The sequence below is a fragment of the Blennius ocellaris genome (assembly GCF_963422515.1).
Source record: "Blennius ocellaris genome assembly, chromosome: 10".
In the NCBI taxonomy this organism is placed as follows: domain Eukaryota; kingdom Metazoa; phylum Chordata; class Actinopteri; order Blenniiformes; family Blenniidae; genus Blennius; species Blennius ocellaris.
This window is the reverse complement of record NC_137659.1, coordinates 4,098,383-4,126,154: the sequence shown is the minus strand read 5'-3', so window position 1 is coordinate 4,126,154 and position 27,772 is coordinate 4,098,383.

Genomic DNA, 27,772 nt, shown 5'->3' with positions numbered 1-27,772 from the left:
AAGATGTAAGTGTTTTTTAAACTTAGTTTAAGAGTTAATCAAACAAGCTGTGTAAGGAAAGACATTTCTGTTTCACTTGATTTTTATAATGCATTTATTGGGTCCTGTTTTTCATCTCTATGCACGTGAGATACATCTTACACCCTGCTGTGAGAAATAATTCATCAGAAAAGGAGATGTGTGGACCATAAGGAGGGTATATATAGGGTATATATTCATCACCCACATACCTTGAGCAAATCGCATGCTGAGCACAAAGTTGGGAACAATCTTGCTCTTATTCACATAAAATGTCTGTCATCTGAAGAGGATGACATCTGAAATGGACAAGACACACACTCTTGCCTTTTGTTGACAATGTGAATAATGGCTGCTTTGACCCTGAGGATGAGGCCAAGTGATTTGAAGCTTTGGTTTTAGGTGTCTATGGATCCACCTCATCCAAAATCCGAACTTCGGTCCCATCAGAGTTAATGTTATCATAAAAACCCTTGTATAATATTTCGTACACTCATACACACAACATGATAATGTATTTGATGCAATTGCGAACTGAAAGTGATTGAAAACCAGCATTAATGAAATGTCCAATTTCTGTCCACGCTAACAGCTAATCTAACTTGCAATCTGTCAGCCGCAGCTCTTTCTAAAAGATCCACCCCCACCTTCTCTTTGACAAATGCCAGCTCTGACCCTTAAGTGGTTAACAGCCATCTCGCTGACTCTTAAATGGCCCAGATTGCCATTACTAAGGTTTTCTGGAGCCATCCCTTACCCTTTTAATGACAGCTGCTTCCGCCATTAATTCTCAATCAATAATGCAAAAACACTCAGAGCACAGTCCATCCTGCCACAGCTTTATTTTCTAATGCTCTCCGAAAGCTAATGAGTCAGGCTAATTGGTCCGTCATCATCGCCACTCAGGAGTTTACCAGCGGAAGTGGTTCCGTCTTTTTTGGGGGGCTTTAAGAAGCATTAGCTGAACAACTGGTTTCCAGTGAAGCGCCGACCGACAATGTTGGCATCCTCAGATATTTCAGCAAATCTTCTGACGCAACATTTTTTTTTTTTGTGAACATTTTTTGTGAACATACAGAAAAATTGCCTTCATTTTTGGTATTTGGAAGGTATTTGTGTGCAATTCTGGGTTGTCAGGCTCAGAAATCCTCTGTGTGTGCGTGTCTATGGAGATTCTGAGCGTTTAAGCCTCAGGGTCAAGGACACCATGTAGAATGGTTGTGCTTTATAAAAAAAACATGGCAAGAAATCAAACAGAGAGGCCCCCCCCAGGCCATATATCAATGATTCTGACTCACTCATCGAACGCAGTATCTTGTTTTCTTTAAACTATATTGACAGATGTCTAGAAATGTCAAAAGGAAAATTATCCTAATGTGCCATTTGTTGAGTATGGAGACAAACTGCAACAAGATAAGAAATGAGATGTTATTAACTCTGCTACTCATCTCACAAATGTTGGCATTTAATATGGAAATAAACACAATTTCCAACAACATATGACATATTAAAAAAAACCACCAAAAAAACTAATTCAAGGCAAAACAAATAGCACATATTTATCAGTGCTTGGTTTGTATTAAAAAATGTTTGCATTGGAGCTTCAACTACTGCATAACTTCAAGGTAATTCAGGTTTAATCTCACAGTCCAGTAAAAGAAACAAACTGTGTCTGTGCCAATAGAAGGTGTCTATTTATGCCTGTACAATGTATTACCACATTTACTCTATGATACCACTCAATACCAGTATCCAGGAGGCCATTTCCTAATGGTAATTCACCTCATTTAGCAAAGCACACTATGGGGCATTTACTTTATTTATGGTCAACCTAATGCATACAAGAGTCCGGCAGTTATGAGAAATCAACTCGGGTATTTGTCGCCATCGTCAATGACCGAATGGAACCGCTATTTGGAAATGCAATCATTGTACAACACATAAATTTCCACTGTAAACTCGCTCCCCACTCCGCCTCTGTCTCACCCGGCCCCACCCCCCTGCGGGGAATGAAGGGGGGGGGGGGTGGCTTCCCAAATCCAATATTATCTTGTAAAAGAACATGTAGGACTGATGGATTATCCATACGTCGCACCATATGCAATACTGCTGCATGATTGGCGGGATGTAATCATCTCGATCATTTCAAACAAATAGTCTCCCGTTCGATCAATACGTGTTCAGACACAGGCGAGAGAAATGTTCTTCTTCATGGATTTTGCAATAAGCAACAGCCGCTACATGCTGGCCGCCGTGTATTTTTCAGACCGAGGTACCTGGTGACTCAATGGTTGCAGTATTGAATGTGTTTTAAATAATCGGCCAAATGGCCTGTTGTGAGGGTCGTCGGGGCTTGACCCAGAGCGTAAGTCAGACGTGACACCAGGTCAGTGGTTTCAACTCCAAACAAAGTGGGAAAGAGTGCTCCAAAAAAATGCTCCAAATCTGAAATTCTTCTGATGATGAAGCATGCAAGATTGTATATGTACATTTGCTTGCATTTCGTGGGTGAAGATTAAATCCTTGAGTCACACGGTGAGGAGTATTCAAATGAGGATGTTGCATGTTGCAAATGATATCTTTAGTGTTTGCTTGCTTGCTTGCATACACCACAATGATTGAAGGGAACACTGAAGCTCCACCAGCATAAAATGAAATGTGACATTATGGAGCTGAACCTGTTGGTGAAGGAAGTTATCAGCAAATGATTAAAAAAAAAAAAAAAGGCAGGCGTTGTTATTTTTAAACGTATTGCATAGGTGTGAACGTGTTTGCCCTGTGACGGACGGGTCACCTGCACAGGGTGTAACCTGCCTTCCTTGAATGTCAGCGGCGGTCAACTCCACCGCCCCAGAGCCTTACATACGTACATATAATATACAGCTGTACTCTTTAGATGAACTCTTTTCCAAAAAATAGTATATAGCGGAGAGCTATCTTTGATTTCTGTGCCCATGAAGCTCCTCTCAACCCACACCAAATGTATTCCAACCATTTAGTTTGACACATAAAAGCCAAACACACTGTGGCATTTGTATTTCAGCGGTCCACAATTTACTGACAGAATAAAAACAGAAGTTATATTCCGCTGTGTATAATATGTTTGAGGGTGACATTTGGAAATTGAGTAGCGTGTCAGTCAGGGAGCCGAGCTCTGTCATATAAATGAGCTGATCTCGTACAGCACTGACACGCAGTCGTTTATTTTCCCCCCGCGAGCCAAGCCGAGGACGGCGTCATAACATCAGGTTGTTTGCTTTGATAAGATGTCGTGATTGTGGTTACAGCATATTATCAAATGATATTGAGGTCTGGAAGCATCTTGCTGAGGTTTTACTTCCTTTGTTTTACTTCCATGTATATTTCTGATTATTCTCATAGAGCTGATATTTCTCATCTCATGTTCTTAGTCTGTGCCAACAAAAGGTTGTTTTTTTAAACATATTTTTATGTTTTTGAGATCATTGGCTTGCTTCCAGAATCTTTCAGACTGTTTTTAGTTATTTCAGAAATGTCCCTTGGGTAAAATATAAATTACCTGTGTTGCTGCTCCTATAGGTTTCTTTAATAATACGTTTACTTAAGGAGGTATGTCTGTTGAGAGCCTGTTCTCATTTATAATAATAACTTAGCTAGGAGGCAACGCAAGAGGCAAATACCATCATATCAAGAAATTACATAGGAAGTACGTATTTAGGTACCTCAAAGCAAAAATAAATCAGACCAGCTTTTAGGTTAGTTGGTTGAACAAATATGGCCTACATACCTAGCATACATACTGGTGTGTTGAGCAATATCTTCAAGAAATCTGTTCCTGTTTCAGAAACTTGATTTGGCTCATTTAAGACATTTGGGACGTTTAGAATCTCACTCATTTTCATTTCCATCTGCTAATTTCGACAGACAATTGACAATGACTGAATAGTCCAAAAATATTGGATGATGTGAATTTTTTTTTTTCTTCTCAGGTATACGATAGATGACCAAGGACTTTATAATGTACAGTAAATGGTAATATATAAACAGCTCTTGGGTGAAACTAAGGCCCTGTTTACGCGGCAACATTTTCAAGTGAAGTTTATGTTTTGAAAATGCTCTGTAGTTTTGTCACTGTAATAGTAATCCAACTTCATCATCTGGCCACACGAATGTCTGTGTACTAACCATTTATTATTATTATTATTATTAATTTTTTCTCTGGATGCACATTTGGAGTTTTATGACAAAATCAAGCAACGGTACCTACAAAAGGCCCTATATGAAAAAGTATATTGCTTTCAAGGTTTTTGCCTCTTTAGTGTATATGTGTAAATGCAGAACTTTTGTGAAACAAAACGTAAAAATATTGCGTTTTCACTTAGTGTTTTTGCTTAAGTTGTATTAATGTAAAATATAGTTGAGGAACCAGTGACAGTTTGTGTGTGCTGGGACATTAATTGTCTTCGCGGTCCAGAAGGATACAGTTGAACATTATATCTTATGATGAGGCTTCAGCAGAGTCACTGGAGTACAAAACTAAAGCTAAACAAAAAGCTCTCATCCACACTTCCAGGAAGGTTTTTGGATCAGTGCGGGAGGAGACGTGGAAAAACTTTCCCAACCCTGACAGATTTGAGCTGGCTCATCACTTATCTGGTCAGGATGTTTAGATCTTCTGTGTCACGACAGTGTTAACAAGTGTTTCTGTGGTTGCTGAAAAACCCACTTCAGGCCTCTGAACAACTTGAGATTGGCATGTTGAGCTAAGAGAGCTTCAGTGTGTACTGAACTGTTGGCCTTTTGGATACTGTCATCAAGCAAATTAAACCGCAAATACAAGAAACTATATTTTTCTTCCTCTGTCAATGCTGCATCAGCCTGTCATCTTTTCCATCTTTAAAGTAGTTGAAATAATGTCAAATGCAATTGTGAGGAAACACGGTGTTAAAACGAGAAACAAATCTGCCATTACAACTAGTTTAAAATTCAATAAATTGGTGTTTACTTGCAATATAATTGTCTCAACTGCCTGAGGCCATCTGTAACCTGTCAGCTCAACACAACTGTTAAGGAAAGAGGGGGTACTGCTCATGCTATGGAGTTAATGTAAAAACCCCTCACCCACGACAGATGTGCTTCGTTTCTATCTAATTGAACTTTGCCTCGCTGTGATTGGTTCCCTGCTGTTTGTGAATGGGAACACTGGCTGGGAAATGTCATTCATGTGTTTGGCTCAGGCTCAGATTAAAGGTCCCATTATTGTCAAATGGCCCGCTGTTAATATCCCCAGGCACATTGCTCCGCGGAGGTCACCGTGTTAATAGATACAAAATTTGCCCATTAGCATTTTGCGTGCATGCTGTGTGAGTGAGAGCTTTCAAAGGTAGTGAAGGAGGGATTTTTTTTTTTTTTTTTTTAAGTATCAGAGCAAATTTGATTGTGAATACTTGTGAAAATAATTCATTTTATGTAACTAATTATGCTTTCATTGCTGCAAGGACATAACTGTCCACTAAATAATCTTTTAAGCATCTCATGCAAGGTAATTTGGATATTTGATGGAAGCAGACTTCTTTACATGAGAAGGTGTCGTTTTTAAATATCAGCTTATTTTTTAATATGGAGGTGAAACTTGACATGTTTCACTATTAATGCATAGTTTCAGTCTGTACCATTTGTACAGATTTGAAATACACCTTTAAGTTAAGGACAAAAAAAGTAGACATCCATAAATTGTACCTCAATGACAAATGGACATATTGGCCTAATTTTGAACATATTGGATTGAAACCTGAGCTAAACTCAGGAGGGTAAATAATGAAATTGATGGTATTGATTGAATTACTGGAGTCTGCCCCAGGTGATAAAGAGAAACAGTCGGGATACATTTTCTGTGGAGGCTAAAGCCAAGACTGACAGGAATTACTCACTGGGAAAAAAAAAAAAAAAGGTTTTCATGAGGGTATCATATTATTTTGAGCCTATATAAAGTATATAATGCACTTTTGGATCTGTCTTACCGACTCTAAACTCTTTTCTCCATCTATAAAGGAGACAGGCGCTAAAAGAAGGTAGCTGCTTTACCAATGTTGACATACAGATGACTTGCTTTCCATTGTGCATGTATTTAATGGTTGGTCCTGCAACAGGAAGTCGGACACACTCCATTATTGGAAAAATCGGTCATCCATTACTGGGTGTGTATGTATGTGCATGCCCTTTGGCTAGAACGGCATGTGGCTGGAAAAAGAAAAAAAAATTGGTTTTCAATAGTAGCGTTTACCAGCCCCCTTATGAAGAATGTGAGTTGATTTCACCACATCTATCCTAAACTGAAAAAAATTAATAAATAAACTTTCCAGAGAAGATATTGCCACCAGGTTGCAGTATTGTGACTGCAGTTATTTAATTTTTTAATGACCCAACTCCAAATATTAAGTAATAATCAAACTGTGCAGAAAGAATGAGAAAACTAAGTCTAAAAGATCCACCCCCCACCTTGCAGTCTTTTCAAAGGGCTCAAGTGAAAACGCAATGTTTTTGCATTTTTGTTTCCCAAGAGTTTCATGTTTACACAGTAATGTTTTAAAATCGATGTCTATTGACATGGCAATGGCAGAAACGCTGAAACAACAGTGAGTTTAAGGATTTTAAAAAACTTCCACTTTGGGAGTCAATTTTAAAAAGTTTGATTCCAAAATGCAATCAAAGTCTCCTGTTTTAACTTGAAAAACATTGTGTCATCTGGGCCTAAACCTCTTCTGTTGTGCTCCATTTTTCCCAGGCTTTGACTTTGCGACTGATGATCTCTCATATTTTCTTCTTTTTGCCAAATTGTGATTTGTGTGCTGTAACACTCCGATCTGTCTGATGACTTCCACCAACACTTTCAACTCCGTAATATCACGCTTCATTTTACGCTTGTTGGGGACTCGGCACGCCACACGTTCACTTCATTATGAACACAAGCATACAAACACAGAAATGATGCTCCTTCCAGCAGATTGTTCTCATGTAAACAGTGTCTGGTTTTATAATGAAGATGAGTATTAACTTTTATCAAACGCATGCAAAATAAAATCCCTATATTTGCATGAGCATGAAATTTACCATTCGTCATATAGGATCTCAATTAATTTGGCTACGAGAATCATGAATTCAATGGCCAGAATTTCAACAAACAAATCTGTTATTCCTGCAAAAAATTGGAATCAACCACGTCGGGGAAAATGGGGGGGTGATTAATCTCAATCAAAACAGCTTTATCATGTTCCGGGCCCTCATTGTGAAGAGAGCATCGGGGTTATTTTATTTTCATATGTGACAGTTCAAACAATATTTGGCAGTATGGCTTGCATACTGAATCGTGTAAGAGATACTTTTGTTTTGTAGTGAGGTTTTACTCAAATCTTTTAGTCATTTATTTGTTCCTCCAATAACATAAACTGTGCCAACACCCAACCGCACTTTGATTTGTTGCAAAAGAACATTATCATAGGATCCACTACTTTGAATCCCATACATTTATCCATATTATTTGATTTATTGTTGTAAACTGAAGTATTATAAATCAATTTGACTTGTACTTTTTTTCTTTGTTGCTATTAAACTACACATGCGTGACACTTTCATTGAAATAAAGTTGGTTTTCAATACAAAAAGCACTACCGAGAATTTATTAATTCATGTTAAGAGATATTCAATAGCAACTCTGATTTCTCCAAAACTTTTGCATTGGAGGTTTCCCCTCCTGACAGCTTTCAAAACTATTTATTCCCATTTTACAGTCTGATATTTACCTCTTCCTCCTTTTCACAGTCACACCATTTATTGTTTCTGGTTTAATCTTATTCTCTTGTCTGAACTGTTGTTTAAAAATACATCATGCAGGCTGTGTTTCAATGATGTATGGGAGAGAAGTCCCTTCAAAAAAAAAAGAATTGTTCTCTTCCTATTCATTATGACCAAAAAGTGTGGTGTAGCATATCTTTTCACTTTGAAACACAAGCAAAATATCCCACTATTGTTCATTAATCAGTAAATACTGAGTGCTTGTGGTTTCAGTGACTTGTGCAAGGAAACATCAACAGTCAATCGACCATGAACCGAACAGAATGTTTCTTCCTATGAGACGTTCCAGGAAACTTAGCAGACAGTCTTCCAGTCACTAACCAACCCTATTGCCCTTTGGAGAAAAAAAAAGAGGTGACACCATATATCCTCCATGTCATGTCAATGCCTTGGGGATACTACCAAAGAATGAATGAATGAATGAGTCAGTTCCGTCTTCTGGCCATAAACAGAGTGTGTTGGTGTCATTGCCCCATGCCAAGACATGCAAAGCCCCCACACTCCCTGCACAGTATTGCACAACACAAATAATGTGAAGTAATTCTGGATTATTTGAATTTATAGTGAGCATCTTTTTTCTTTAATGGGGCAACTCACCAACTAAGTCAAAATAAATGTAAATGTTGCACAAGCCAGAAGCACTTGAAATGTGACTAAATATAATACAACTAAAGTTGAAGCAAGCATTTCCCCTCCTTCTAATCTCTTCTAACATTTCAGGCGAGCTGAATGCAGACTGGTTTGAGTGATCAAGCTAAATTGCCTAAGAGGCCATTAATAGTTTATAGGGCCGAGGCTGATGAAAGACAGGCAGGAGGAGAAGAAGGAGAAGAAAGCTAATTAAATCAGTGTCGGGGGGTCGCTGGTGTCTTGGGCTGGCATGGTGGGCCGTAAAGATTACCATTATCACTTTCATTACCCCGGCTGATTGTTTAGAGGTGGTGGGGGGGTAGTTGGGAATGGAGGGACACATGGTATCAGATTGCTTTGTCGTCCCCATTTACAAACCTGTGACAATTTCTATTATCATAAAGTTATAGCACAGGAGGTGAGAGATTTTATTTCACCAGCAATACTTGCCCACCCTGGGTTATATAATTTGCATGCCATGTTTAATTTCTGGATTTATTGGCACCTGTAAGGGGTGCTATGTAAAATGTAAGTCATGGCTCTTTTCTACAGTGGGGGTTGCTAACTTTCCATTTTACTCTGAGTTTGAGCCTTTTTGGCTCTTCCTATTGGGTGATAGTTAATATTGTTCTCAATTGGATGCAGCGGGGAACTGGTGTGAACCTGCTCATCGTTTATCCAAGCGATTTGGTCATTGTTGAGGTAAATTCAGCTGCTTCTTTGACCAACTCAATACACCACCACACGGTGAAAACTTGTATTGCTCGACAAAATGAACCGGGGCAAGTTGGTGAAGCTTGTTGTCTTTGGTAGGTTTAACAGGAACAAATCACACGGTGCTTCCAATTAATTTACGATAAACCAAAATACTGCATATTGTACGTTTAAACAACTCAAAATAGCAGAAAATCTAAGAAAAACGGGATGAGTATCTGAATGTGCTCAATTACTTTCCACTGCTGCAAAAGTCCCATAAACAATCTCATCTTCAGCCTGGTCCTCCTCAGTGTATCTCAACACAGGCGGCTCAAATCTCATCTTCTGTTGTTTCCAGGTACATTTTGTGCAGTAGAGAAGGAGGGGTTGCTCTCTAGAGGTTGAAGCACAGATATAGCCTACATCAGCTCTTTGTATTAGGCACAAACATACATCTCTTTGTATAATGCATAATAATAATAACAAAAAAAAAATCCACCCAACTCTTATTAAAGTTTGAGAATAAAAGCGCAGAAAGTGGATGAAGGCCAGTGTGAAAAAAAAAAACAACAACAAAAAAACACATATGTTCTGTAAGCTTTTTTGTTTTTTTAATCCCACAGCTTTCTGCCTGTTTGTCCAGCGAGGTAATAACAGGAATGACCCTGTTCCCATAGCAATCTGTTGTCCATTATTAGATGCTGGTTTGGACCGGCTCTGTAACTCTTTCATACCCCTCTCTCTCTCGGCCACCCCTTCTTTCAGCTCCGAGGTTCTGCCAGCCCGGGTGGTTTCACGCACTGTTCTGCCACCAGGTCGGATTTATAAATATGCGCTAATGAGCTAGTGGCTGATTGTGCTGCGGCACGCTTACTCATTACCTCGGGTCACCATGGAGACCCCGTCTGTGGAGGCAGCTCCGGATGCCATGGTACGCGCATATGGAGCAGCATATATTCCGGGGAGTGACGCAGAGACGGTGTATTTGAAATAACTATCTGCTAATGAGGAGAGAACAGTAAGAAACTGGAACAGAACAAAGCCGGTGATTTTGACTGGACAGTTGCTCTGCTCAAAGGGGAGCTTGGCTAATTCAATACCATAAAGGTGTGAGACGCTTCAACCATGTGCAATATGCAGAAATACTTCTGGAAAACCTTAAAAGTTAAAAGAAAAAAAGGATAATCACTCTTTGTGTCTTAAATGTGTGAAAACAGTAGCTACATACTCAACATGAAAGCTGCCATTAAGTTTGTTCATTAGAGATATGTAGATCTAAACACAAAGATTGATTTTTCTAATAACTAATTGGCTTTTAAAAAAAAAATTACTATTACATGTTCAATACTCGATGTGTGCATTTTTAGTAAATGTGTATTTTTCCTGTTTGCAGGAAAGTTACGAAGTTGTTTACAATACATCTTTTTATAGAAAGGCTGGTAGAAACAACTTTTTAACATGAATGTGAACTGTATTTCCATTCACATGCCATTGTGCTATGTACGAAGTACAACACTGAGATGCATGTTGATCGAGACAGATCGTAAAATCAGTGACGTGTGGAGCTTTTCCTTCCTTCAAACTGCATAGCGAAATAAGAAAAGGGAGAGTAATTTAAATTGATATAATTGGAAATAATAAGCTTTTCTGTTGTAAACACATCAAGCTTTCAGAAGTATCAAGAATATATTCCTTGTTGTCAGTGTACATTTCTATACCATGAATTTCCATGATAAAGCTCTCAATCCACAGCAGTGTGAGCAGGTGAATAGTAAATATGACAATAAATAATGAGCAGGATATGTAAACACTATTTTAGCACAAAAAAAGGGAGAAGAATAAAGAATGCACAATATAGATTACGGAATATACATAAAAAGACCAAATATACATGAAAAGGTGCATTGTCTGAGATAAGGCGCGGCCTGTGCATCCTGTTCCAGCTTTGGCTTCAAAGAGAGCTTTTATTGCTCATCGAGAACAATCTGCTTTTCAGTCTTTTTGACCATGTTTACATGACCTTTCGCTTGTTGGAATAATGTGGCAAAAAAAAAAACAACAGTAGAAAATGCAGAGCTTATTTTTGGCTCTTTTTGCCAACTGGGAAGTATAGATGAGTTCTGGGATTTGTCTATCCACCCAGTCTCTGCCGAGCTTTCTTCACCACTATTTGAACCTGCGAGAGATTAATATAAAGGGTCGTTAAGACTCAACAACTGTTCCACTTTTTCACCAATTATCAACACACTGGAATATGTGGTGTTTTTCTGCTTCTTGAAAAAAACCATCCTTGGTGTCGAAGACAAAGTCACTGATCTAACATCCGAATATGAAGACCTGGACCGTCTCTTTGTTGGCTCTCTGGTATCATCTATAGATCTGTAAGTCTGTGTTGTGAATAGAAATGCAGTCATCTTTGTAGAGTCAGTATATCAGTGGATGAGATGATGGCAGGGCTACATTCCTGGATTTTAGTTGTGTTCTATTGAACCAGGTACTGCGATGCAATGATTTTTGGTACTCTGCTCCATTGCTCCCTGATTTTACGAGGTCCCACCTTGTGTCCTAAAAACACTCTTGCAGTGACACGAGCTTTGGTTTTAATTGATATTAGATCAAAACACAAAGGAAAAACAGCAACCATGTCAACACAACTACAAGAGTTTTTTGATGGATTCATGCATCTGGGTGACACTATTCAAAATTAAAGCACAAGTGAAAGTGACACAAGCAATGAAAATAATAAACATATCTATATTGTTGAGATGTTGATGAATGATCCATGTGTTAGTGTGTGACAGGGAAACACTTGAGCGAGGGACAATAAGCAACAGAGATTGGGAATCCCATTTCATGTAATTGGTTATTGTCTAAAGCCCATAGCAGACTTGTGTAATAAGCAGCAACATATGAAAAAATTAGATTTAACGATTCACCAAGCACTGTAACTGACTCCACATCTCAGTTAATGACTGCCTTGAAAACGTTTGCAGGAATAGGCTTATTGACTTTTGTTGCCTGCAGTGCACGAATGCAGTCTGACGCTGTTCTGTCTTTTTACTCTCTGCAGGAGGACTTAAAAGTTTCGGGTCCGCTCCAAAGCGCCAAACTGGGAGAAGGGATTAGACAGACAGCTGGTCTGCTGGAGCCCGACCCTGTTTCTATAAATCATGCTTTTAGGAGGATAATCAACAACGACAGGACTGGTTATGTAATCAGAAATAAATCACTTCTGAGATTGCCTTTGTTTTGTTGTTTTGTCTAATATAAATGTGCCCTGGGTTCAAAGCAGCTGGTTAAGAAAACACCTACATATGGCGTTGAAGTCCCACTTTGGCTCAACTTGAGCTGAACACCAAGAATATATCAGAAGTGAATTATTTTCTTTCATGTTAGTGCATAAATCTCTGGTAGCTGAGCAACTAAACATTGTGCATGCTAATATTTCTCGAATTTAAAGATGCTTTCAGAGAGATATTGTGTTTTTGATGATATTCATGCACGCTACTTTAACTCCTACGTTCACGTGCATACATCATATTTATAAACCTGGTTGTTGAAACCTCTTACGGAAAGCTTTGTTAACGCAAACTTGATATCCGCATTCATTATGGAGACACAAAACAATTAAAATCCCCTCAGTACTTAGTTGAAACACTTGAATTACCTGCAGTGAAATTCCTGGTAATTGGATGCACTTGGGTAACACTTCAACTGCTCTGCAAGAAAAGAAAATGGCAAAGCGCAGCAGCTCAGTCTTGAAATTTCACTCATTAAAGGATGACTGAAATAATTGCATGGACAGAGATGAACACAACACAACCGGAAGTCAATATAGAAATAGTGATTTTAAATCTCCTGTAAATTTGAACTTAAGTAAAAATACATTATTAACTGCATCTAATGATATTTTTAATGACAATTTTTATGGATCCAAAACATTTTAAGTTGAATAAACTTGATCATGAGATGAACTGCTGTAAAGTCTTCTTGGTTGGTTTTTATATTCATGTCAATATGTTATAATTAGTCACGTTTTGAGATGTGGTTAGAAATCATAAACTAAGTGGATGCTTAAGTGGGATCTTGTCAATGTAGTTTAGATTAGAGTAATTGAGACATCATCATATTAAGTACAGTGCATAAAAAGTACACTGCGGGCAGTACATGAACTGTATGCGTGAAAGGCTCACCGGAAAGAAGGTATTGCTTCCATTGGTTCAATCAAATTTGGGTTTGACTCCCACTGGGTCCACGACGAGTATTCCCTTGTGGTGGAATAATTTCATCAAAAAAGATTTTAGTAGGTAGCGTTTCCCTCTGAGCCTGGTTCTACAAAGGTTTCTTAATGTAAGATGGAGTTTTTCCTTTCCACCGTCACTCATGCTTGAACATGTGGGTTCGTTGGGTTCCTCTCTGTTAAAAACAGATAGAAATGACTGTGTTGTTCGTGGTGCTCTATAAATAAAGTTGAACTGAATTGAACTCCCAACTCTTTTCCAGGAGCCACTAAGAAAGGCTGTGGACTGCTCTCCAGTCTCTGATTTACTACATCATGTCGGATTGTATTTAATGTGCACATTGAATTTTGTCAACCTTATGGCCCCAATGTGATTTCTGGCACCTCCACCCCACCCCCAAGGGAGGCCTGATCCCAAGGTTGGGAACTACTGACCTTGATGTTGATCATATGTATGGTCTTCAAATTAAAGCTCATCAGAATGCATCCATCTGTCCACCCACTTTTAGAAGAGTAGAATACCAAATAGGGGTAAAGTTCATCCCAGCCAATACCAAGTAAAACACTAGGTAAATCCTGAACAGATCCTGAGTCTGTCACATGGCAGCAAGAAGAAGCACACAATCATCAGCGTACACGTATTGCCACAAATACCTCTTCCCCCATAAAAGCACAGAGAGAACATGACTTCGATTTGATGGTTGTTAGACTATGTGAAGCTGCTTAAGTTATTGTTTTAACTGTGTTCAGTCTATCTCGACGTGAAGGAATGACTGATCCCCACTGGGCAGAAATGAATCAGAAGAGATAAATGTGTTTTTCAAACATTAGGTAATAAAGCAGCGATGTTTTGAATTATCAACACATTTGTTGCCTTATGTTCACAGAAAGTACCGGACCCTCAATAACATTTTTCCCAAACTTCTTTGAAATTTTGCAACAAATCAAAACATTTTATGGAATCACATCAAGTTTTTGTTTGTAACGTGTGTGTGTGTGTGCGCGCGTGTGTGTGTGTGTGTGTGTGTGTGTGTGTGTGTGTTTTGGAGAGTTTATAGATCAGGCTTCCGTGAGCTCAGCCATCAGTTTTGTCTCACACTGCTGCAAATGTTTCTGCCTGTGCTGAACTATTCTGCTGCCAAGCTCCGTAATGGAAAAACAGAGGGCCCAGTTCTGGGATCTGTGTGTGTGTGTGTGTGTGTGTGTGTGTGTGTGTGTGTGTGTGTGTGTGTGTGTGTGTGTGTGTGTGTGTGTGTGTGTGTGTGTGTGTGTGTGTGTGTGTGTGTGTGTGTGTGTGTGTGTGTGTGTGTGTGTGTGAACATATCATCATGTGTGTCAGCAAGTCCAAGAAGGGAGGAGTTTGTGTGCATGTGTCAGCATATGTGGGGGTGTTTGCACACACTGTGTGTGTGTGTGTGTGTGTGTGTGTGTGTGTGTGTGTGTGTGTGTGTGTGTGTGTGTGTGTGTGTGTGCGCGCCGTTTAATGCGCTCTAGACACAGACTAAAAGAGGGAGAATGGATGGCTAATCAGTGGTCAGTGTCTCTAACAGGGTCTGTTTTCGTAGGTACACTGTTGCAGACTTGCTCTGTGTGTCTGTGTGTGCGTGTGTGTGTGTGTGTGTGTGTGTGTGTGTGTGTGTGTGTGTGTGTGTGTGTGTGTGTGTGTGTGTGTGTGTGTGTGTGTACGTGTAGTTCCTCAAAGAAGTGTACATACCCAGCTGTCTGAGTGCCTTTGTGCATCTGTTTGAGCACTCACAACACAACACTGAAAGACAAATTAGAAACATGGATCGGGTGTGTGGGGGCGGGGTGGGGGGGGGGGGGGGGGGGGGTTTGGGAATGGGATGAAGGTTTTGAAGGGGTGACAGCTCTCCAGCATCTGCAGGTCCACTCCCACATTCAGGGAATTCCTTGAGAAATGCACACTGTTTGTCTGGGTTGATCGAAGGCGGAGGTAGAAGGGGGACGGTGGTCAGGCCGACTTTGTCTTCAATATTGTGTGTATTTTTTTATTTTTTTTTCCGGACGGATGCTCTGTGCAGAGGAAATGAGTTTTGGTTGCGGAGAAATAAGAGCGACAGCGGTGGGGTGGGGGTGGGGGTGGGGGGGGGGACTGCGAGCTGGAATGGTTTTCATTTAGCCCTCTTTATGAGTCAGGACAAAGCAAGCCGGGTCAGAGAGGAGCTGCGTGCAAGCAGAGGAGGGAGTTCACTTGTCTGGTTGATGTATGACAAATGCATGTAGGAGATGCAGGCAGAGGGGAATTGGATTCTTCCTTTCTCAGCGAGATGCCGATGACTTTTTTTTTTTCCCCCCTTTCTTTCCTCCCTCTAGGCAATGAGGTTATGGATTTGGACAGGTGTGAATACTGATGATGAATAGTAATGTTGTTAGCCTGAATGGAGTGCTAAGATGGATGGAGTGAGCACTAGCTTTTGATTATGATGACTGCAGATGGCTTCGCCATCCTTGTGAGAGCTTATGAGGTCTTATCTGGTGTGAATGGCAAAATAAATGGCGAACGGATGTCTGTAGCTGAGATATGTGGGGTTTTACACATCGCTCACAATGTGGAAAAATGTAAACACTGACATTGACATGGATCATCGAGCAACAAGGGAAAAGCACACACACACACACACGGGCAAATGTGGTACAAGACATGAAAAGGTGAAACTGTGTGTACAATTACATGGATGCACTTGATCTTCGGCAGGGTATGGTTTATGTTTAAATCTATGTTCTTTCCCATTTTTTCTTCACAAAACTTTACAAATTTCTATAAAAGCTAATGTCTTGGTCTCCGTTTACATGTTTCAAGTGAAAACACATCATTTTGGGGTTTTTGTCCCAAGAGAATATTGCCTGGGAGTGAGTGGGGCATCCATTGTTATTGTCCCTCTACTCATGCATGTGCAGATGAACTATTTAGAACAGCCGTGGTGTGTATGTCCAGTAGGAGCATTTTTCTCCATCTATATGGAACCGGAGCCCAAGTGTTTGTCCAAAAAGTTAATTCAAAAAGTTGCATTTGACCACTTTTAGACAAAGTTGGAGCATTTTTGAAAAGTTCCACATTGGTAACCTTTTTCAAAAAGTTAAATATTACAGCGGTTCTGAGCAAATGTGTTGTGTCATTGGACACCAATAAAAATACATGAGAAATGAGTAAGAGTTTACTCATATAGATGTCATATATTGTCAATGGATGAGCTGTTGACAGCTTCTTTTATTTTAAAATAAAATATAGAAAATGTAACCAACATTTACTACTTCTGTTGATTTGTGAGTTTAGAGTTGGATTTGACACCTCTCCTTTACTGCACATTTGTTTAATCTGCTGATGACATATATTTCAGCACTGGGGAGATCAATTGGCCCTCCAAGTAAAACTAATTAAGCAGAAGAGGGGGTGTGTCAACTAGACCGGATTGTATCCCTCATATATACTCCAAACATCTGCAAAGTTCTGAGCAAAAGCAGAGTCGGAGAAAAGCTGTCAAGTCGTTACAAGAAGAAAATGAGATCAAAAAGATTTCCTGTGGAGTAAAAAACCGTCCAGATTTTTGTTTGGCCTGTATTCTTCCTGCACCACACTGTGACACATCCAAGGCTTCAATAACTTTCCACTATACTTTTGTTTCTACCTCAACCATTCGAATAAAGATCCAAACACGTTGAACTCAAGCAGAAAGCGTCGAGTACATTAGATAACTTAGAATCTGCTTCTAATTTAGCAACAAAAGACCTTGTTGGGTTTCGGGTAAGAGACTCTGCTTTAGTTCAAAAGGAATGGGAGCTGTCCTCCACTTGCTTGCACACACAACCTATAAGGTTATTTCCCACATGACGGCAGCTTGATTACAATAAACTGTGTCGCTCAGCCTGGGAATTCCTTCAGGTCTCTTACTATTTTTCTATCCGAAAGAGATGTATCGCGCAAAGTCATTGACACTTTTAATTCATAATCATTCTGCTATTCATCCTTGGTGCAGTCACAGTTCACAGTTTAGACCATCACAGACAAATGAAAAGAAAGACAATCTGTACTATTCTGTTAAAAAAGTTAAACTTTTTAATGCAATGTCACAGTTCAGTAACCACACCCAGCCTGAGATTATATTCCAACAGTGACGAAAGCTGTCGAAGCTGTCGAAGATGACGCGGTGAACGAACTGAACCAGTGCCAAGCTGAATATTGAGCGGTTTGTTGGACAGGTTTCCAGTCCACCACAGGGCGAATACAAAGAGATACATTCACATTTTAGGAGGAATGTGGAGATTATCCGTGCAAATGCAGGGAGAATATGCAAATTCCACACATAAACATAATAAAAGTCTTTATGTATCCAAACACAGCCCTTATATATACTATATACTGGACACTATCCCATAAAACAACTTCTTGACACTGAATAATCGGCTAAATTTTCCTTGTTAATAGAAACATATTGCACTTTATAAATCAAATATTTAACATCTGATTAAAAAATGATTTATCACTGTATGCATCTAAATAAATCCATGTGTGAAGTCTTTATATTATCTATTTACTTTTAAGGCTATACAAGTTTTAATGAATACTATTTTATTAATTTCCAATGACCTTAAAACTGCTAAACAAAGCAACTTGGATAATGCATTAAATCAGAATTCAACATAACCAGAAAGAAATATTAAAAATGAGCACTGGCGCAACATGAGGACAAATCTGCCCATACAATATTAGTTTAGCTTTTTGTTAACTAATAATTCTGTTTTGATATATTGCTTGCTTTTATTAAAATAGTCCTTGATGAAATTAAAGATAAAATATATCGTCACATACATCACTGGATGTAAAAAATATGTCAAATAATAAAGTTGCATTAACACATGCCTGATTTGTTGTTTTTTTAATATTATTAGTAAAAAAAAAGAATATAAAACAAATGTAGTTGTGTTCAGGGTAATTTCTGTGATTCATCAACACTGTGATTATTATGCTTTCACAGCCACATACATTTCTTGAGTGATGCTACATATTGAAGTGTGACCTTAACTGACTGAGCTAATCTCTTTGAAAATATAAAAAGATAATGCCATCAAACCCAAAAGAAACGGGTAATGTAATCGCAAATTCATGAAACGTTACCAGTCAACAGATTACCTCCTAAAAATATCAGTCACCTGTTGTTTATTAGTGGTGGCAGAATTCAATTACCAGACCTCCATCATGGCAGCTCTAATTCAAACCACACAAGGTCGTAGGGGGACGCCGTCTGTTTATCTCCATCTGATGAAGTGCTACACGGTCTGCTTCAGCGGCTGCCACTTTGCTCGCCAACCGAACAACCTTCCCCGACATCGCCCCTCACCCAACGTCGCTCCGTGACCTTTGACCTCCAGCTTTAGGGTTAGCCAACATCTGGTTGGAAGCATCCCTCCGCTGCTCTCGTCTGTTTGGGGAGGGGAGGGCAGGCTGGTGGGTGGTGGCGTTGGACCACATAATTCACACCTCAGCAGACAGAGATCGGCTTTGAAGCTGGCATTTCAAAGAGCGGGCGCTGCTGGTCAGCCGGGAGGGTCAGAACTTGTTCAAATATTACGCCAATGCTTTGAGACGTAATGCACACATGGGAAAAACCTGGTTGTGTTTATTTATTTTTTGTACTTCTTTTTTTTTTTCATACCTGAAGTTCTCAGAGTTTTTCCATATTATTCAGGGAGGAATAAACACCAAGTCAGAGATTCTGAGGCAGAAGACAAAGGGATCAAAGTGAAAAAGTAATGGGTAAGATAGTTTCATGTACTAAAATCACCAATTCATTTTTAGAAGTACAAAAAACTTTGCTAAGAGTACACAATCAGACTTAAAGGAAGCCTCTTTATCAATTTCACAAGACTGATGATGTCTTCAACATGGGTGGTTTACACGACCTGCCATGTCTGCCACTCCTTCCTGGAGTAACTGTGGATCAGTCAAGGTGGCTTCCCGTCGTACTCCAATACCAGGTTAGGCGATTCAATCCACCTCAACAAGACCATGTGTTGAAGTATCCGTGAGTAAAAAATGTGTGAGCACTTTGCATGGCATCCGTCACGTAAAAGTGCATCAAGGCTGCTAAACACTAACATGCTATCTGAAGAAAGTCTTTTTCTTTTTCATGAACACTCATAATCTACTGCTCAGCTGCCCTTCTACAAACCACTTTGATCGAGCACATATATTTTTAATCTATCCATTATTTATAGACTTCAGCATGAGATAGAAGCAGCGTTTCGATTCTCCTGTATGTCTTTTGATTTGAGTAGAAAATCAAAATCCTTGAATCTTAAATCCAAGTTCATGAACTTTTCAACTGACATGAATGAATGAACTCATAGCAATGTGGAAAAAACAATGCGCTCATATTTTCTGAGTTGCAATCACTGCTTCCAGGCTTAAGTATCATCATCTAATCACTTTCCATGTCGCTCACGTCATTTCGAAGACGTCTTCTCCCCAAACTGGCAAACGTTCAAAACTACTTGAGGTCAGCGGAGGCCTTGGTATAAACGGAGCAGACAGGACTATTTAGAGGTTAAGAGGGGGGGTTTCCCTGAATGTCTGAGGTCACAAGTTCAAACTCTTACAACAGCCAATCTGTCCATTAACAGCTATGAAGTGTCTCCAAGCGAGACAGTGCGCTCCTCCCGGAGAGTCTCGTCAGATAAGACTGTCAGCTAAACACCCCTGACATAAATTTCTGTGCCTTGTTAGCAGACAGCTTGACAGTGGCATTTGTCTCCACCGGTTCCTCAGCCCACTTCTGAAGACACCCCTTCTTCCTACTTTCTCCTCTCCCCTGCATGTAAATTGCCTGCGCCGGCAGCTGGAGGAGCCAGTTGCTCTGAACGTCCAAGTCCCCATCTGCGCATCCTTAGCTGAAGATGTGACCAAAACAAACAAGACTGACGGCACGCAGAATTTCAATGGCGCCATATGTTTCCCGCACTCGCGCTCAAAACCAACACCGCGAGGCGAATTGTGTTTTCGTTTGAGGCAGCCACATTATGCAACGAGCGCACACGCCGAGGATAAAAAAGAATGTGCTACTGCTGATGAAAAATGGGAGAAGTTCCAACCCCGGCCCCCGCTCACATCTTAGAAAAATACGACCGACTTTCACATGTCTGACATTCCTCATACTGTAAGAAGACTCGGCATCACTTATGCAATAACTGGGTGAAAGTTAGCCGGTTCCTTAAGGATTCCTGCACCAGATTCTTAGCAGGGGGAAAAGAAGTCCAACGTACATTTTTATTTATTTCATTGCTATTTTGAAGTGAAGTGCTTATATTTACATATCATAATAGAAATATACTGTATTGCTTAATGTAAATGTGCCCCGATAAAGTTGCTTTGCTTCAATACTTTGATATGTGTATTTAAACACACCTTCATGCTATTATGAAGCAGCTGCACTCAAACCACAGGTACAAAGATACTGCAGTAAAACAATTTCACTTATCAACACTTTTTTGGGTTTTTCATTCTGAAGGTCTTACATTTTTAGCACATATTGTTCCCACTGACAAACCTAGCCAAAGTTAAATCATTTCTTCTACAGTATGAATTTATCAAGATTTTCATCCATGCTTTTATTGCTGCTCACTCAGACCATTGCAATGCACTGTATGTTGAGCTTGTTTAACTATAGCTGTTTGAACTGCTGCTTTTTGACTTTTAGCTGGGGAGAAAAAGACAAGATAGACAACATCCTTTCATTGACTTCTGGTTCAATTTGTGATTGATTTTCAAATTCTCTTACACAATTTTTAATTGTCTTCACAGCATTACACATCTGCCAGATCTTATCCAGCCTTTTGTTGGTTCTCGCTCTCTCGACAGATCAGTTGTCGTTCATCACCCACATGCATTCAGTCAAGTTAGAAATACAAATCCATCACAGATGCATGTTTTGGACTGTGGGAGAACGCCTGGGGAAACCCAACCCACATGGGTAGAACATGCAAAGAAGAAAAGCTCAGACTCGGATTTTCTCTCTTCCCAGTCTTTTCATTTCAGATCACACATCTGCTCCAAAACTCAATGTTTCATATTGCACTTTCACTGTGTTTCTTTCACCAGGATGTACAAAAGAATTAATAATGTCTGACACTTGTGATGGTCAACGAGGGCTAGCTCACTTTCGCTATGTTCTCACGTCAAATATGTTGGCTCGTGTCAAGGTCAACACTTGTGTCAAATGTCAAGTTCTTCTCTCTCACAACAGGCAGAAAGTTTGCAAACCCATGTTCAAAAATGTGTGCGGTCACAGTAAAAAGTTCCCAAACTAATTTTATAGTTAAGATGCCTAAAGCAAAATGTAAAAACAGCCCCAGTCCGAAAAAATACCCAATGCATGAGCGAAGCTCGGGTCACACAGTGGAGCAGTTATCCAAGGCAAGCCACTTTAATGAATACAAAACAGCAATTAAAGCATGCTTAAAGTGTTGTGAATACTGATGGAAAAAAACATGAAAGAACCATAGCTGAGCCGATGCTGAGCTTTATGTAGACTGTTGTTATTTTTGCCCGTTTTCTCCCCCGTGACAACAGTTTGTTTGTGGCAACAAACACTTCAGGGTTTAGAAAAAAAAGGAGAAAAAAAAACGGAGATACACCAGTGTGCCTACATATGTGTGCAATTGGAGCTCGGCCAAAAGGTGTCATATCTCGGATCTGTTCGAACCTGCTAGAGGTGGATTATGTAACACAGCATATACACTCAGAGAGATACACACATACACGTAGATGTTTACCTGACCCACATCACCAAGCTGTCTAAAAGAAAATTTCCACTCAATTTATGACTTGGGTCTTCAGGGGGGAAAGCTTAGAGAGGGGAAACAATCTGCCTGTGCAATTGGGCAGAGGAAGAGGGGAAAAAAATAGGAAAAACAGAGAAGGTGAAACCTGAGGGGAGGTAAAAGAGAGGCGAGGGCTCTGTAATTGTCTGGTTGTGGCCTCTCGAAGCAGATCAGATTATGTTATCTGTTGTGATGTTGAAATAACCTGGCTGGCGAACAAAATATGGCAGTGCGCCACACTGCAGCCCCCAAGAACCGCACTGCCTGAATCTCAATTATATACCCCTGAGCATGTTTTTATTAAAACGTGTCATATTGTTACACAGTGAATCTGTCAGATAGCATTATATTTCTTTGTTTTGTATTGGTTCCATACAAATGGACAATTACTACTGAAAATGATTACAATTTCAACATAAACTCATGTGTTAAAAAGTCAGTGTTTTCATTGAATTCTTTTTTTTTTTTTTTTTACCATTTACTCGGTGGTTTGGTGGGCCAGATTGAAGCCTCTTGTGGGTCAGTTTTGGCCCATGTTTGACATCGCAGGTTTAGAAGATAGATGGATTTTACTTTTTTTCTGTTTAAGACTGTCCATTCATGAGAGGATAACGCAATGCCAGTTCTATTATGCTTTCACGTTCATCATAAAGTAACACTCAACTACAAGTTCAGCATTTGTTTCATGAGGTTCGGTACTTTGGAGTCATGTTCTGAATACCTTCATGATATTTGATGTCATTAAACATGTAATAGTTTCCATATGCATCATTTTAATTTGAGCATTTTGACATGCAAAATATTTGCCAATAACTCTTCGGCACATCCCAAACACATGGGAATATTGTGTTTTTCATGTATTTCTCACATCATAAAATCTATTTTCTATTGTTTTATACTTTCAGATACGCTTCAGTTTTAGCCACACCTTGGTCTGTTGTGTCAACGGGTTATGATTTCATAAGACAATAGAAAACATCTGCTGTGACATCACTTTGTTTTTATTGTGCTATTAAAACTTGGAAACAGCTTATAAATGATGCCAAAAAAAAGGCGATTGTTTGTGATTGCTTTCAAGTTTGCTCTAGCTCAAACACTCTTCTTACCCTCTTACGCTGATGACTGTGGGGTTTACGAGTCTGATTTAAAGGTTTATGGGACTCCAGAGGTAATGACTTGAAACATCTTCAATGGCTGTTAAATAAACCCAAAAGATAGGGGAGAAGAGAGAGCCATTTGGCCCAAAGTTACATAAGACTTCCAGGCTTGCAGCAGCTCCAGTAATAAACACGCTCCATATCCATCACATAGTCAAATTACAGGACTAATGACCCGGGCCCACGCAGTAATAATCCTTCATGCTTTGCGGCTGGATATTCCTTTTGAAGATCAGTTACCGGTCAGGTTTAGGTCTTTACAGATCTGTAGTATCGTTTGTGACTTTTATAAGAACTGACCTCCTTTCATAGTGGACCTAATTCCCTCATGTGCAGCACTGAATTCTTTCTCTCATTTCTACTTTTTTTGCCATGTGTTACTGATATCGAAATATATTCAAAGGGGTGACTACACTAGCATTTGTATATCTTGGTTCTATGTTATATAAAATTAAAGAAATTATCAAACTACATTCACTGAATGCTAATTAGACTCATTCAAGTGAAAAACAAGACAAATTAGTGTTTCAATGCGATAACATAAAATATATGGAGCCTTGAGTCATATCAAGATGCATTCTACCATAAAGGGGAACCCACATTACGCTAGATGTTCATTAAATACTGAAATTGTAAAGTCAAGAATCTGCCTCGAAACCTTTGCTCTAAAGCGATCTGACAGTTCTCACAACGAGAGATGAAACTGAACGACTTTTTGTCTGTGACTCTCTGATGGGCAAATGGATCACAAACTGAGTGACACCTGAACCGGTTCACATCTGGTTTTAGGGAGTGAACCCCCTCACCAGGCCACACGTGGTTTTCATCGGGGCGACATGCTGCAGGGTCGACCCTTGCCTGTAAGAAGAACCTCCCGCTGCCCCCCATTCGCATCTGGAATCCTGCTGAATGCCCTCCCAGCAGGCTCAACTTGACCCACTTATATCCCTCGTAGTTGTTTTTTTTTCCCAATCCATTTTCGTTACGGTCCACTGGCCGACTTGGCTTGCTTCAGGAGACTGTAATGTGAGGCAAAGGCAACATGCTGCAATGCCGAAGATCTGATTGTGAGCTAATTATGCAGCAACGAACCTACAGAGGGAAGTTTAGCTGAGAATGGTTATTACTCTGCAATATCAATATAATCCAACGGCAAATGTTTTCACCAGATGAACAAAAATAATGACATTAAGCTCTGAAAAACAGATTTCAAAAGGCAATGATACTGCTCAAACACAATAATCTTGCCATATAAAAAGGAATGGCAATGATCAGGCAAGTAAAGCCAGTTAGCTACGGTCTCGCCCAAGGATTTCATGGTCGTTATGGTTGCATAACAGAGTGCACCAGCCGCTTTGTTATCAATTTGAGGAAACATACTCGTCTTACAAAAGACAGAATGTGTGGGTAGCCAGGAGAAGCTTTGTCTTCACATAAGGATTTGGATCCATCCTGCCTGTTCAAAGAACCAGACCTTCTGAACTCATTAGCCATTACGTATCACTATACAATACCAACATGACTGGAAGGTGCGTGGATAAATTGTTAATTAGGAAATCAACTACATTTTGAGCTTTAACGGTGGTAGCCGTGCAGCTGGTCTAATTTTATCCTCCATTTAACTGTTTGTTTAAGTAGATTCACCCCATCATAACTCCAGGCTGAGACTGTGAAGCAGCCAGAACCGACTCTTCGCTCTCCACACTTCCTTTGTTTTAAAATCTTGTTAATTTGGAACGGTTCAAATTGAGTCTATGCACAGTATTGTGTGTGTGGTTTTTTTTTTTTTTTTTCCAAACAAATCTAAAGTCACATCAGGACACCTGATTTTTGAAGCTTTGACATACATTGATAATATGTTGACATGTTGAAGAAACCTTGTCTTGTTTAATGCCAAATTGCAAGCTCATTCAAATAGATTTCGGTTTTGCAGGTGATCAACTCAGAAGAACAACATGAGTTCATTTACGTGCAAACAGGACGATTAAAATTAGGATTCTAATGCATTAAACATGGTTTATGACAAACTGCGTTGCTTTCATGTTTTTTTGAATTTATAACCTAAAATAGATCAGATCCTTAGTGTAGAGTTGAGAAAAACACGGGTTTTATTTGAACCCGGGTTTTATTTGGGGAAGTCTGAACGCTGCTCCCGCTACACTTGCAGATTGACTTGTAATGTCATGTCGAATGGAAATATGAACACAGCTCATATTAACCACAGGAACTAATGAACTTTAGAGGAGCTGTATCCTCCCAGATTACTGTAACTGATACGCATTACGGATTAACTCCTGCCCTGTTTGAACACGTTTATGACACAGCTTCAAGGCGGCGTGTTCAGCTGTAAAAAGTCTCACAAGGAATCCAATATACAGTATGCTTCTCCACATGTGAAATTGTAATAAATAAAAAAAAATTGTGAAAGTTAGAGAGGAGAGTGTTAATGTAATATTAAACTGCTCAGCATGCATTATGTTTATATCTGTTGATCTTACTTGTCACTGTCATTACGGGCATGAAGCAAACCAGACCCCAGTGATGACTTTTCTGTATTAAATCTTTTCAGTGAAGTTCGCCAACTTGGGGTCAGTATAAAATAGTTTTGATTTGAACTTACAAATGACTTGGAAGCTCAGACGATGAAGTCATGCACCCACCGTTCCTTGTATGTTAGTTTATCACAGTGAGCTATTTTATTTAGCATTACAAAATTACAATGATTGTATCATTAAGATTATCAAATAGGTTCCGGTTCAGTGCATCAGAAGTGTTTTTCCTAGTTTATCTGCCACAACCCAAGAGCCAACTTGGAAATCTTATCCTACTCTAACTTTCATGTCAGCAAACAAAAATAGGTCGTACCTGCAACACTTATGAATACAGATCTCGTTCGAAAGATTCAGACATGATATAAATTACGCAAGCAACTGAGAAATTAAACATCTAAACACGACTGGGATGTGGGACGTGCTCTTGGTCTCACTTGATAAAGAGCTTCTATGATCAAAACTATTTCTATGGCTCACGCCAGAGTGTGAAGGTAGATGTCGGTTTCTTATGCAACATGTGCCAACAAAAATCTGAAAAACTATTTTTCCAAACTGCTTAATGATGGCAACGCTCCAGCAGGAAAATGAGTATCTTTGAGGTCTGGGAAAATGATTTTATTTTTTTTTTTTTACGAACACAAAAATAAATGTGCTTAGGCTTAATAACAACTCACTCTAACAGCTCTGAAGATCTAAGAGAAATGTATTCCCCCTCCTGCTGAGCTAATTAAAGAAAATCTATGGCCATTTCTTTTAACTTAACACTACATAAAATCACAGCTCATGTTTGAGTCCTATTTGTTATTAATGGAGTATGTGTGGTCCTTCTGAGCTGCTCTGTGAGAAGACCGAGTGGCTTAGTGTTTAAATCAGGGGTGTCAAACATAAGGCCCGCGGGCCAAAACTGCCAGGAGACTCCAATCTGGCCTGACATGACAAAACAGCCAGCAAATGGTAAAACTTCCCAAGAAAATATAATTTTTCTTTTCCAAATACATTTCTTAAGAGTACCAGACACAACACCACACTGAGATTGTCACTGATTGGTCCACTTTGTTTTCCTTTTTAACGCACTTGCTCAATGCCATGACATTCCTTTCAAGTTTGACTCGTCAATCGTATTATCTTGGTTGCATTTTGTACTTGAGATAACATTTTTTGTAGTGCCAGCTAAAGTGCTCCTGGCAGGGTTCTTTTCTCAATTATCACATGTTGTTTGTTTGGTTTTCTTCCTGCACATTGGGACTTTTGTGGCGAGGTTCACAGCACCCGGGAGAAGACGAAAGGACACAATGGGTCATTTATTACAGCATGTTTATTGAATTCCAAAAAACAGTTGTATCTTGTTTCATTGCACATTGCCTTCAGGAGGGAGACCATTCAAACACAAGTGAATTCTCTGAATCGAATTAAAGCCACTGAAATGTGAGACCAAAGCAGAACCAAAGTCAAACAAAAGCCTTACATTTTCCAAAACCTGCAATTGTGGCTGTATTTTGAAGAATTGTGAGACCTTGAATGGTGATCTACAACGCTTGTGTTGTGTATTCACAGAGCTTAAGATTTGTACTCTGTGATTTTGTCTAACAGATTAATTAGAAAACGTTTAGGCGCTGACAGATGGTGACATTTTTATCAACATAATTAAAAAAGAAGACTTAATTTTGTTTGGTTAACTCTGTTTAAATACGATTCAACCGCCCACCATTCTTCAATCTCCATTTGTATCCGACTTAACCCTCTACAATTTTGACGATCTTTGCAAAACAAAAACAATCCAATCAAGATTGGATTAAGTCTAATTTCTCATGATG